The following is a 14,598-nucleotide window of genomic DNA, read 5'->3' on the forward strand; positions in this document are numbered from 1 at the left end:
AAGCTCAATGATGCACAAAGATTCTTTCTAGACACAAAGATGCTCGATTATTGGGTTTTTGATGGGCTCTAGTAGAGAAACTAGTCTTCCTTGGTGGGCCTTGCTATATAACATCTATAGAATATAACATGACACATTCAAATTGACATTCATTTCAAGTTTTGTAATGTCAGTTTGATTCATCTAAAATACATGCACCCAAGGTACACTTGATCTCATCTAGGAAGTCTGGTTTTATTTCAGAAATAATGGTCAAGAACATAAGCAATTTAAGGTCCGTTGCATGTCTTACCAAGCATGACATCTTGTATAAACTTGCAAGTAGCCTCTGGATCGAGCTTGTGAATATATGGCATTTGTTACAAAGCTCCCATGCGTGACTACAAACTGGGAATAGTTGGGCAAGGTCATTGTGCAAGAGAACACATTTGTTGTTGAAGGGATCTGCCAATGTCCTACTTTCTATGTTGACATTTTGTCTTACGATAGGTAAAAATTCGTTTGGATTAACACGGATAGCTCGTCTATAATTATAATATCTTCCTCTTTTATGTCCAAATATCACTCATCGGTCTCATGAATAGAGAGGGGATACTATCGATTCAAGACTGGTATCTTGAACTAGTAATGGATTGTAGATGCAATGCTGCTAAGTCTTGTTGTTGCCGCTCCGATGGAAAAGCACCCAATGATAATACACAAGTGAGAGCAGCAGTAGTGTCTATTTCAGTTTTTTGTCGACCTCGTTAATCCCTATATATGTGAGGTATGCTGTCGTGCAGGAGGGACAGATTTTTAGATTGTGAGCAAAGATGTCACATTGCATGCTCCAACCTTTATACAATGCAGTAATTTCAGACCATGGCCTAGCATATAGACGATAAGTTAGTTCAAGTTGTCTGCAGTTTGCTCCCTAGCTTATTGACGCTTGGACTGTAATCTTGTAGGTCTTGACAACTTCATACTGACACCTAGTACTGGGAAACGAGGACATATATAGTATGGAATCAATAATTTAGACACCTAGTATAATATCAACTATTTAGAGCTAAAGTAAGGATGCACAAGGTCAATTCACTACTTTGATACACCACATGCATTCACTACTTGTGTATTCACTATTGTAATACTTCACATGCATTGGCTAGCAAAGAGTTGTGTGTCTTGAATGGCCCGCAATAACGTGGAGATAATTTGGATGTGGGTCCAGTCTTCAGACTTTCTGAATGCTCTGGCACACAAAAAAATACCTCTTCACCTTCCGTGAAGGTAACTTGCCGACGTTTCTCATTAGCATACTTCTTATACCAATCCTGTGCTTGTCGAACATTTTGACGAGCAAGTCTCAGCATTTCCATATGATCTTGGAGAAACTCCTTGACCTGTTGGAGCTTCTCAGTTGCCAACCCCACCGTCACTGGTGATCTAGGTTGAAAACCATACATAAGCATGAATGGACTAAAACCAGTTGTAACATGCTTAGCACTATTATATGCAAACTCAAGAATAGGAAGATAATCTTCCCAATCTGATTGCTTCTTGCCAACGTATGCTCGTAGCATATCCTCTAGCACTTGGTTGACTTGTTCCGTCTGACCATCTGTTTCAGGGTGATCAGCCGTACTTAAATTAAGTTGTGTACCCAATCGTTTAAAAACAGCCCTCCAAAAATGACTGTTAAACTCGGGATCACGATCACTCACAATGTTACTTGGCAATCCATACAACCGGTAAAGATTGTCCACAAATAACTTAGCTAATTCTGGAGTCTTAATGGTTGACTTGGTTGGAATAAACTGACAAAGTTTAGTCAACCGGTCTACGACCACCCATACCGAGTCATGTCCTCGAATAGTGGTTGGTAAACCCACAATAAAATCCATGGAGATACTTTCCCATTTACCATTGGGAATCTCTAAAGGATGTAAGAGTCCTCCTTCTTTCAGGCACTCTACTTTATTAACTTGACATTTTTGGCAATGCAAGACATAGTCTTGAACATACCCATGTAAACCTGGCCAGTAAAACTGTCGTCTTACGAGTGCATAAGTTTTCTTAATTCCCGGGTGCCCTGCACTTGGACTATCGTGACATTCATAAAGAATTTGGCACCAAATGTCCGCGTCCGTCGGTACACACACTCTCCCCTTGTGGAGTAGGTACCCATCATCTATGGAAATATTTTTCCATCTCTGCAGTTCATCACTCGAAAGAGGAGAACTGGGTTTGGAGGAAACAAAACCACTACCAACATTGGAGTGAGAAGGATCCCTCTTTCTAACAGAGCTCCACAACTTGGAGTATGCAGTATCATGCTCGCACTTACCTTTGAGAGATTCCAAAAACTCACTCCACAATTCCGTGAAAGGAGAGAGTTGATCTCTGGCATTCGGCTGAGAGCATCAACCACTACATTGTACCGCCCTTTGCGATATCGTAGCTTGGCGTCCTACTCCTGAAGAATCTCAGCCCACCTGGCCTTGCGACCCTTCAAATCACTTTTTTGTGTAAACCACTTGATACTATCATGGTCTAACACAATCTCGAACTGTGCACTATACAAATAATGTCGCCATGTCTTTAAAGCAGACACGATTGCATAGAGCTCGCGTTCGTAAGCAGAGTAATTCTGCTGTGCTGAATCCAGCTTCTTGCTTTCAAATGCAATTGGCCTTCCCTCCTACAGAAGGACTGCTCCAATCGCACGATTACTAGCATCCGTTTTCAAAACGAATGGCTTTAAGGGATCCACAATAGCCAAAACCGGAGCTGTGGCTAATGTGTCCTTAAGTTTGTCAAAACTTTGCTGTTGTTCTAATCCCCAATGAAAGGCCTTGCCCTTGGCTTTCAGTTGATCTGTCATGGGAACAACAATATGGGCATAGGTTTTAACTAATCGACGATAAAAACCTGCAAAGCCTAAAAAAATCTGGAGCTCTTCCAAATTTTTGGGAGAGGGCCACCTCCGAATGGCATCCACCTTGGATTGATCCACGTGTAACCCTGCAGCCGAAATAACATGCCCCAAGTAGTGAATTTCCTCCTTGAGGAAATCACATTTGGATTCCTTGGCATATAACTGATTTTGGCGTAACAAATGAAACACTTGTTTCAAATGTACTAAGTGCCCTTCCTCAGATGCACTATATACAAGAATGTCATCAAGGAAAACGATAACAAACTTTTCCAAGTATGGTCTCAAGACACTATCCATGAGTGTCATGAACGTAGCTGGAGCATTGGTTAGCCCAAAGGGCATTACCAAAAACTCATAATGTCCAAACCTTGTTCGGAACGCTGTTTTGGGTATATCTGCAAGCCTAATGCGTACTTGATGATACCCAGATCTTAAATCAATCTTTGAAAATATACGAGCGTGGGTGAGCTTATCAAACAACTCATCTACTCGTGGCAATGGGTACTTGTTCTTAACAGTAACAACATTTAATCCACGGTATTCTACGCACATGCGCATAGTACCGTCCTTTGTCTTTACTAAGAAAATGGGAGAGGCCCATGGTGAAGAACTTGGTTGAATAAACCCTCTACTGAGATAGTCAGCAAGCTGTCGTTCCACCTCAGCCTCCGAATGACTCATTCGATAAGGCGGTTTACTCACTGGCTTACTGCCTGCAACCACGTCTATGCCATGTTGCACAAAACGTGTTGGCGGTAGCCCTGGTGGCAAATCATCTGGGAACACATCCTTGAATTCCCTTAAAAGTTCCTTCAACTCATTAGCAACATTTGCTTGCTTTGAATTAGTAGACATAGCTGGAAGAGGAGAGAGAGAAGAATGCGGCGTTGAGGAAGTTTTATTCAAAACTTTAGCATCATTAAAAACATCATCCACATTGGAGAGGACCCCTCGACCCCTTGGGCTTTTTGGAGGTCTCTGATGGAGTAGAGACATTTTTTCTTTTATGATGCACATGCTGTGGACGTGTGGAAACAGGTGTAGTGCCATGCACATGCGAACTATGCAATGCTCCATCGTCGGGATCATCATGGATGTGAGCTTGCACTATTGCGTCCTCAAGTGTTTGTGGATCCTAGGTTTTAACGTGCTTCTTAAGCTCGGGAGTTAACCCACGGATGAACCCACGCACCTGCTGAAAGGTATCCATCCCTTCCAGTTTGAGGATCACATCCCGATAATGGGAAACATATGCCAATAATGTTTTATGCTGGCGCATAGAACATTCGTCCCAGGCGGTCCAATTTCTATCCTTCTCATTGGTAGGTAGAAATTCCTTCCCAAAGACAGTCTCAAAAGATACCCAAGTCTGTGGTAGCATGCCCTTCTCCTTGAGAGACATCCACCATTTGTAGGCCTTGCCGTCCAAAGTCAGACTTGTCTGCAAAGCCTAGGTTGCATCCGGGGTACGTCTAAGGGCATGAATACCATCCCACTTACTGAGAAAAATATTCACGGTGTCCTTGTTTCGCTCACGCTCTTCTCCCCGAAAAATTGGTGGCTTTGTATTTTTCAACAAATCGTCCACCTCTTTTTGGGTCAGAGAGTGCAGCGGTCCCGGAGGAGGGCCTTGCCCAACAGCCGGCCCTTGGCCTGGTGTGGAGCCGTGCTCCTGAATTGGCTGACTAGCAGGGCTCGTGGCCTGCTGCCGCATATGCAACTTAATCAAATCGGATAATTCTGTGATTGTGCAAAATTCGTTTCAAGCACAGTCATGCGTGTTTGCAATGCACAGAGATCTTGCATGTCCAACAACTCATACGCATCGTCTGTTGCCATTGGGACACGATTACTCTCCGTTAGAGGAACCATCCGCGTGGCATCGGCAGACGAAATGGGTGCGGACTACTCGAAATCAAATGCAGGATGCATATCTATGTCCGAATCCATGTTGTGGACGTACTGTGCGAGAAAAGAAAGAAGAATACCTGAATTCCAACGAGCTCATAGCCGTATGCGATAAGGAACCGTATAATTACGCCTTTGAGAAGAAAGAACGCCGACTTCGAAAGCGAAGTTCAAACCAAGACCACTACCAGCTTGACAACAACGAGCAAAACTGCAGTGGATGATTCACTCGAAAGCACGAAGAAAATTCGAGTTGCCAATAGTCTGGTTTGCGGCGTATGAAATACACCAAATAAACTTGAAAGTTGCCGACAATTTGGGCAGCCGATGAGGAAGTTGAAAACACAAATCAATGTATAGTCACTGCCGAGGTGGCTTGCATCGTATGCAACCACCAAATCGGTTGAAGCTTGGTGAGCAATTTGCAGTTTGTCGAAGCTTCAAAAAACTGTTTGGAGCAAGTTCGAACATCAGAATTTTCTGCAATTAACAGAACTCAGAGGTGATGATGCCCATCGTATCGGAGAGGGACACCGGAGAGAAAAAACAAAGAAGCTGCACGGGCCTCGGCTCCCTTAAGGTCCAATAGGGTTGTCCGAGTGGGAACGGGCAACCCTTAGGGGATTTTTTTAAAATATGTCGACCTCTGTTCTGCAGTGCAGTTCGGCCCCCTGCGTGAGGGAAAAGGTCACCCTAGCTCGCGATGTGGGCCGAGTTGGGGCCTGCTGCAGGGTCGTGAGTGGACCTCCTCGCCAAGGCGCTCCCAACGAGCCCAAGCTTGAGCGTTTTGGAGCCCGTCGACCCACAGCTTCATCCCCGGCTTAGAGCTTCTACACACGTTGCGGCCTCGGCCCTCTTCCTCCTCCACTTTGAGGTTGCATGCAACATGCAGCCAAGCAAAAAACGTGCCCAAGTTCTATGTTTAGCTCTGATACCAGTGTAAACACCAAGGGACTGCCATCCCTGGTCCATCCACCCAACCTCCCTTTAATAGGCTCCTAGCCCCTTTCGGACCCCTTCCCACTGGCAGCCGGCCCTTGGCCAAGTCCTTGACCCCTTGGTTTGGCCCTTGGCCTGACAGAAGCTGTGCCCTGCTTGTAGCGTTAATGTGTTGCGCCAAGTAAACACATGCGCATGGGAAATTGGATACAGATAACAGACCTTGTAGTGTTGCTGAGATGGAATCGCGCTCGTGCAATTAGAACGTGAAGTGTTGTGAATATCTGTCCTCCCTGCCATACACAAAACATGAAGATGTAAATCTATGTTCCATGTCCTCTGATCAGTATTACCTTGTCTCTGTGTGTGCGCGCGCGTGCGTGCCTCGTGCGCATGTGCACGTGTGTGTGTTGTCAGTTGCTTTGATCAACAATTATGTCTTCTTGCCTCCTTGTTGACTAGCACACGTTACGTATCGTGCTTCCTAACTGCACATGATATGGGCATCTTGAGGTCCGCATCCCCGTAGCGAAAGGCACTATATTCAGTCCGCTCATCAATAATCTAAACGTGCATTTGGCGAACTACTATTAGGTGATGCTCATAGGCATTAGTACGGGTAGCGTTCCGCTCGAAATCATTCACTTTCAAAAGAGAGCCAGAAAATGGTGGAGACGTTGTCATATTTAGTAGTTATGAAGCCCATACTACCTTGCATTCAGCTCTCTACTAGGCATTGTGACAAGCTATGACCAACTAGAACTTGTAAATGCCCCATGTTATACTTTTCAACACATCATCCTACTGTACTTCAAGGAAACACAACATCAAATTTTTCAATCTGTTTGTTGTATGTTATTTCCAAGGGGTTTTAATCAGGATCTCAATCAAGTGGCAATTCTATTCAACACCGCCAGAAGGTGAGGGTATAATAGGTGTGTTTTTGTGGCCAAGAGATTGCATAATCAAGCTCGTCACGAAAAATTGTAAAAGATCTATTGATGCCTTTGACAATGATCTCACTTTCAAGAGAAATAGATTTGTTTTTTGCATTGAGCGTCTGTGAGTCCCATGCTTTGAGCAGTACAATGAGGAAAAACAACTCTAAAGATCCATCGATTTTGGGCCTCCAATAACCAATTTCTACATGCAAGGGGTGCAACAACCATCCATTAGAAAGTGATATCTCTAGTCAAAAGATGCAACTTGAAGGCTATCAATGTGCGATCCCTCCAAAAGATGCAGAAGTGAGTGCTCACGACAGAGGTACTAGTAGTTTTGTTAATGATGGAATTGAGGTGGTGGCATAAAGATTGCGAGAAATCTAGCCCTTTTTTGCATACAGTCAGATTGCACATATTTGATCCAATTGATGGGGCCACCACCACCCCATTCAACCAGCTCTCCTTCTCAAGCTTTGGCAGCCTTCCAATCCGTAGCTAGCACCGCACCCTAGCCAACCCCTCTGTCAACACAACCCTTCTCGAATTTTTGCCGATGTAATGGATCTTATATGGTAAGCCAGTAAGAGATGCAAAGAAAGCGAACTCGTCTCTACAAGAAAACCAAGATAAGATGCAACATCATGAGGAATGTATTTGCACAAGAGGGCGCTTTGAACCTAACATATATGATATATTGAGTGTATAACTAAATAAAATATCTTTTGTGTCTTGAGGTTGGAAAATGCATTCAACAGTAGACAAACTCTGTCCTCTTGACGCTGAAGTTGGTTCTGCATTTGGACAATATATTAATAGCAGCATGCCTTGCCCTATGGAATGTTAAGTCATTGTTGACGATAATTGCACTCGGCTTGTTCAGCATACTATAGCTACTATATGGAGTTTCTACCTCGACCGCCTGCTGCACAAAAGACCTTTGAGAAGACGTGAATAGATTTTGACTGCCTACCTTGGAGTAGCTTTCCTCCAAGGGAAAATGAGGGTTTGTGTTGGATACAATACCAAACTAATGTCTGCCATCTGCAGCCATCTGAACTTGATCCAATAAGTGCTGCGTACATGGACCTTTGCTCATAAGATCCATCACCAAATCATGGTTATTGGCAAGAAGGGAGCTCCGAAGAAATAATTGTTGTGCGTTCAAATCCACACCCTTAGCATTACCTACTTCATATGAAGCTACTGAAGAGCAACGCTGCAGTATACTATTGTTGCTAATCTCGATTGCACCTGCATTGGCTGCCGCATGCATGCGGGCTAGCAAGACAATCTCTTTACATGTTGCAATATTGTCCATATTGTGTGGAAAGCTTTTTCTATCCCACCCAGTTGTCGAATGGCCAGTGGCACTAGAGGCTAATAGGTGTTGACATATTGGTATACTTATCTCCAGAGCCATTACTCCATAGTCGGTGTTCTTTGGCTTCTCCAGCATCAAACTTCTTTGTGTGGAAAAAAGAATTAGCTTACGCTTTTTCTCTTTGACTATTCTTTTGATCTTGGTCAGCAGCCACATAGGCACCTGCATGATTGACTTCCGTTGCATTGCTAGTGATGCATCAGCTTGGATCTAGACGTTGACCAACTTCCTCCCACAGACACCATATTCTGCATTGAATTGGTCATGAGAGATGTTTCTTTCATAAAAATTTTAGATAGGCTATCAAAAAATCTAGACGAGGAGTGCGACTGAAGCCAATGGCTCATCAGACCAGTGACTTGCACTAGTGGCAATATTCCCCAATGCGTTTCCCTTGACATTGAGTTGTCTACCACTAATCCCCTCACACTCTGTGCTAAAAGTACAAGCATTGAAGCAACTAGATTAATTACTTGAGGATCCATCATAAGCTTTGCTCTGATCGATGCTGCTAAGCTTTTCTGTCCTAGTCTTGTCAACTTTGACGTTTACTCTTCGACCGCTGTCTGCAACGCCAACCACTTGATAGCATTAGCGAAAAAAGTGTTGGGATGGGCCTGCAAAGGCAATGCGTTTTGGTGATTCGACTTCAGAGTAATCAAATTAGTCCAATTGATCATTGATTGAAATTTGATATCTCCTATTTCAGAAGCACTAGAACAGACCTCTGCCATGGGTTGATCTCACAAAATATATGATCTTTGAGAGTGCTCATCACGTTGGAAAGCATCCAAAGTACCCTTCAAGTTGATGATTTGCAAAATATAACCAGGGTTTGAAAGGTCTCCAATATTGATCCTTTTTGGTTTTGCCCGGCTTGCTACTGCACGAGAAAATTACTACGAGGGAAAGAATTGGTGTGAATCTTGAGAATTATGCATGGGGACCTGCTGCATATCATGGTTTCCATGAACATTGAAGGATGGCCGAGGGCACAATATGGTTGTTGAATTTGCATGAGCTATACTTGAAGCGGCATAATGCTGGCCATAACTAGTTGCGCATGCAGAAACTAGCTGAGTAAGGCCGTAGTTGAAGGTAGATATATTGTTCAGCTGGGAACTAGGTCTTGTTGCACACAAAGCTTCTATGATCGCTACGCGGGGAAGGTGCAGGTAGGATTATAATTAGATATTGAGGCTTCATTGCAAAACAAGGCCGATTCCAATATGCAGATGGGGCAAATAGTGATATTGTCAACGTTGTACCACCGGAATGAATAGGGAGGAGCTTGGCCTACAAAGTTCTCTTGTCATGTCGATGAGGTAGGCTTTTCATCATGGCTCTTTGTTTTCATGTGAACATGTATAAGGTGCCAGTACAGCTAGCTGAGTGTTCCGACTTCCAGCACCATATAAGATGGGAGTTGCCACTTCCTAACCTAACCTAACATAAAAACAACACAATGGTGAGGTGTTTAGCAAAACGGCAATCCATACAGATTGCCCACAATGCATATGCAATGTCAGCAAGGTCTATGGCTCGCCAATTTGGCAAACGACTCACCATTGTGTTGTTTTTAGGGTTGCAAAGCGATTTTATGGCCTGAAAGCCGCTCGCAGAAATATAGACAACACAATGGAGATCCTTTTGGCAAAATGGAAAGCCATAGAGCTTGCCCACAATGCTATGCCTTGTGGGCAAGCTTTATGGCTTACCGTATTGCCAAACGGATCACCATTGTGTAGTTTTTAGGGACACGAGGCAGTTTTAGCACTTGAAATTCGCTCGCAAACATGTAATCAAAAACACTTCTGTCTTAGCATACGGCACTCCATAGTTTGATGACACCAATCAATACATTTTAGCCCTTATAACTGTGCAAAAGTGTATGAAGCATGACCCACCAAATTCCTCCCAAACTGGAGTACATTGGCATGTAGAAAATCTTCATTCACTTGGGAATCTCTCAAAGAATCATGTAATAAGTATAATGCATTCCGTCTATGGAAACACTTCTTTATCTCTTGCATCCATCTCATGCTCAAGATCTTGCTTTTTGTCATCTTTTGACTTCTTTTTCTTGCTTCCCATGCACTTGTAAAAAGTTGAGAGGTAGGATAATTTATAGTCTTTGTGTCTTAGCTTGTGGAAATTTTGTAAGAAAGTGATTTTGGACATTCTCAAACTCTTTCCAAGTAGACTTTGAGATGCTCCACTTTAACCTATTTCAATAGGATTGACCTAAAACGTGGCTACCATCAAATAAGGATAGTTGATCAAGACATTGTAAAGACCACATTTCGCACTACGTTTGGTCTTATGATAGATGAATAGGCTATTGATCCCAATTTTAGAGATGTGGTTTTAGCCCTTGCACTAGGGAGAAGGAAGAACCATTTACCCTACAAGATGGTTATCTTCTCTATGGCAATAGACTATGCATTACTAAGTCACTATATATGCGAGAAAGTAATGTATGAATCTCATGCTCCTCCTTATGTAGGCAATAGAGGGATGTATTATACCCTAAAAGGGATAGAAACATATTTCTATTGGCCTACCATGAAAGCAAACATACAAGAGTATGTACGTTTCAAGATGTGTGGTATGCCAAAAGATGAAGTTTGATAGAGGGAAGCAACCTCAACCTTTTCCAATCCCTAATTCCCCATGGGAGAGTATATCCATGGATTTTATCTTTGGATTGCCCAAGTCTATCGATGGGAATACAGGATATGGATGATAGTAGACAGATTTAGCAAACAAGTACATTTCATACCTGTCAAAAAGACTATCAAATCCCATCAAAGGGCAACTCTCTTTATATCACAAATCTTCAAGTACCATGGCTTGCCAATGTCCATAGTGTTAGATAGAGATCCTAGAATGACCAATAATTTCAGGAAGGGTCTCTTTGAGAATTTAGCTACAAGGCTAAACTTCTCTTTGGTCTATCATCCTCAAACAAATGGTCAAAGTGAAATAGGTAACCTAACAATTCTTGATCTACTAAAATCTTATGTCAAAGAAGTAGATCAAAAGTCCCAATGGGAGAAGTACTTACCCTTAGTTGAGTATGCTTACAATAACACTATACATACTTCCACGGGAAAAGCACCTTTTGAGGTGATAGAGGTAAGATAAAAAAGTACCCTGTTACTCAAGGTACCTGGGAAGATCTTTGCTGCTGGCCATATCTTGCCAACCGAAACCCCGATTGACAAACTGGAAAGACTGACATGCTCGTTGAAGTGAGTACTTTGGACCCATGCATTCCTATCATCTTTGACCTTTTATCAGTAGGTGCTCGATCCGGTACGGATCTGCTAATAACTCAAATAAAACTATCATAACTTCTTATCTGTAGCTCCGATTGACGAGCCATAAAGACAGGCCTGTAGAGAACTTTGAGTACTTCAATTTTGATCAATAAAATCCCAGCTATGAGCACTTCAAGCATACTAACTGTTTAGCATTACCAAGACATATTTTGGCCCTTAGAGTGGCATCTAGCACACTTTTAGCTTAAAATTGGCTTGTTACCAAGCCCTTATAACTGGTGAATAATCATGTAGGATTCAAATAATCCTGATTGGCATTCCTTTGCTCATTTTTTTGTCTTGGAAGCGGAGCGGCACGACAATGTGGATAAGCGAGGATGCAACATGAGTGTGTTCTTGTGATGAATTATGCAAAAAGGTCATTTTGAGAACTATATTTGGGAGCCACTTTACGTGATTGTGGGATGCATGATTGAGAAAAGTTTAGTGCCAGTTGTGCGAATGGATGTAGAAGGGTTTTGGCTTGTTGGGGGTCTGTTTGAGGCCAATCAAAAGGCCAAAGATGCCCAAGGGATAAAGTGAAGTGTGGACATTAAAAAAACCCTAAGAAAAAATCAGAAAAAACATGGAGAGAAGAGGAGGAACAACTGTAACTCAGTTTTTGTTGTTTTTGGAGCCTGTTTTGGCCATAAACTACTTATTCGAGCTCGGATTTGAGAACTTTGATATTGTAGACTGGGACTTTTTGCCATTCGGGACGCAATGGTGCTGTCTATTTTGCCAAATTTTGTATTGTTTTTGTGATGTTTTGGTTGTGTAAGTTTCTCCTGTGATTGAAGCCTTTGCTCAAATTGTATCTGGCATATTTCATCCATATGGTGTGAGCTATTTGCCCCATTGGTGTTGACCTAAGGTCAATTGTATCTAAGCATAGAAAATATTCCTTCTTTGAGCTGAATTGTGTATATGTGTGTGTTGAGTGGGCAGATGGATAGTCTCTCTCCTCTCACTCCATCAGTGTGTTCCCTGTCTCAGCCACGTGGATTTTGTAAGCTGAGTGGTGCCTCATAGTGTGTGTGTGTGTGTGTGTGTATTATCCCAAGAGTGTGTGTCAGGTGATTATAAAGGCGTTGTGTGTGTTTCCATCCCGCCCACATCGCTAACTATAACCTAACCTATAACCGACACAATCTTGCATGGTGAATGGTGTGCATTCTAATCCAACCATTGCTGTCAAGGTGCTATCTTAAATAGATCTTCTTTTGATGAAACCTTGTTGGCGAGAAGTGATACCCTTATCCATAGTGGCATAGAGACTTTGGGAAATTGACTTAGCAATAATTTTGTAAGCTATTTACATCATGGTTATGGGCCGCCAATGTTTCAGTTGGAAGCATCTGATTGTTTTTGAACCAAACCTATAACCTAAACATTAGTTAACTTAAACTAAAACCTAACCTAGCCTTTTATGTACAACCTATAACCTAACCTAGTTTATAACCTATAACCTAAACCTGACCTAGAACCTAACCTATAAGATAATCTAACCTAACCTATAAGTTAACCTAACCTAATTAACCTATAACCTAACCTAACCTAGTCTATATATAATCTAACCCATAAACCAACTTAACTTAACCTATAACCTAAACCTAATCTAACCTAACCTAACCTAACTTAACGTATGACCTATAACTTAACATATAACCTATACCCTAACCTAATTTATAACCTAAACTACACCTTACCGAAACCAATAACCTAAACCTCATCAATCGCATGATGATGATGAGATGGTAATGTAATTTCAAAACAAAATTTCTTCAAAACATAATGTTTCCATAGCATAATTTGGAAACAAATTTTCTTCAAAGCATACAAAATTTTTCCGTAGCATAATTTCAAATCAAAATCACCCCAAACCATAATTTCAGAACAATTTTTTTTCAAAGAATAATTTTTTAAACAAAATTGCATAAAAATTTATGCATTGAAATCCTTTTAGCTGATTTGTGTATACGTGTGTGTGTGTGTGTGTGTGTTGAGTGGGCAGATAGATAGTCTCTCTCCTCTCACTCCAATGGTGTGTTCCCTGTCTCAGTCAGGTGGATTTCATAAGCCGAGTGGTATCCCATAGTGTGTGTGTGTGTGTGTGTGTGTGTGCATTATCCCAAGAGTGTGTGTCAGGTGATTATAGAGGCGCTGTGTGCATTTCCATCCTGCTCACATCGCTAGCTATAACCTAACCTATAACCCATACAATCTTGCATGGTGAATGGTGTGTATTCTAATCCAACCATTGCTGTCAAGGTGTTATCTTAAATAGATCTTCCTTTGATGAAATCTTGTTGGCGAGGAGTGATACCCTTCTCCATAGTGGGATAGAGTCTTTGGGATATTGACTTGGCAATAATTTTGTACGCTATTTACATCATGGTTATGGGCCACCAATGTTTCAGTTGGAAGCATCAGATTTTTTTCGAACCAAACGTATAACCTAAACATTAGTTAACTTAAACTATAACCTAACCTAGCTTTTTATGTACAACTTATAACCTAACCTAATTAACCTAACCTATAACCTAACATGTTGCCTAAACCTTACCTTTAACCTAACCTAGTTTATAACTTATAACCTAACCTATAACCTAGAACCTAACCTATAAGCTAATCTAACTTAACCTAACCTAGTCTATAATCTAACCCATAAACTAGCTTAACTTAACCTATAACCTAAACCTAATCTAACCTAACCTAACCTAACCTAACGTATGACCTATAACTTAACATATAACCTATACCCTAACCTATCCTATAACCAAAACTATAGCTTACCGAAACCTATAACCTAAATCTCATCAATCGCATGATGATGATGAGATGGTAGCGTAATTTCAAAACTAAATTTCTTCAAAACAAAATTTTTCCATAGCATAATTTTGAAACAAAGTTTCTTCAAAGCATACAAAAACAATTTTTTTTCAAAGCATAATTTCTAAACAAAATTGCATGAAAATTTAAGCATTGAAATCCTAATTAATGAAATTTTATTCTGTCATTATACAACATAATTTTAAATTAATTGAATATGCATAAAACTTTTGAGCACTCGCACGTGGCCTTTTTGAGCAAGAAAGGGTCTTGTAAACGTCTTCAAACCTGCAAAAACGCACACACACACACACACACACTATGTTAAACTCTACAACATAAACCTACAAGAAA

The sequence above is a fragment of the Adiantum capillus-veneris genome, chromosome 28 (genome assembly GCF_014529385.1).
Source record: "Adiantum capillus-veneris isolate H3 chromosome 28, ASM1452938v2, whole genome shotgun sequence".
Lineage (NCBI taxonomy): Eukaryota > Viridiplantae > Streptophyta > Polypodiopsida > Polypodiales > Pteridaceae > Adiantum > Adiantum capillus-veneris.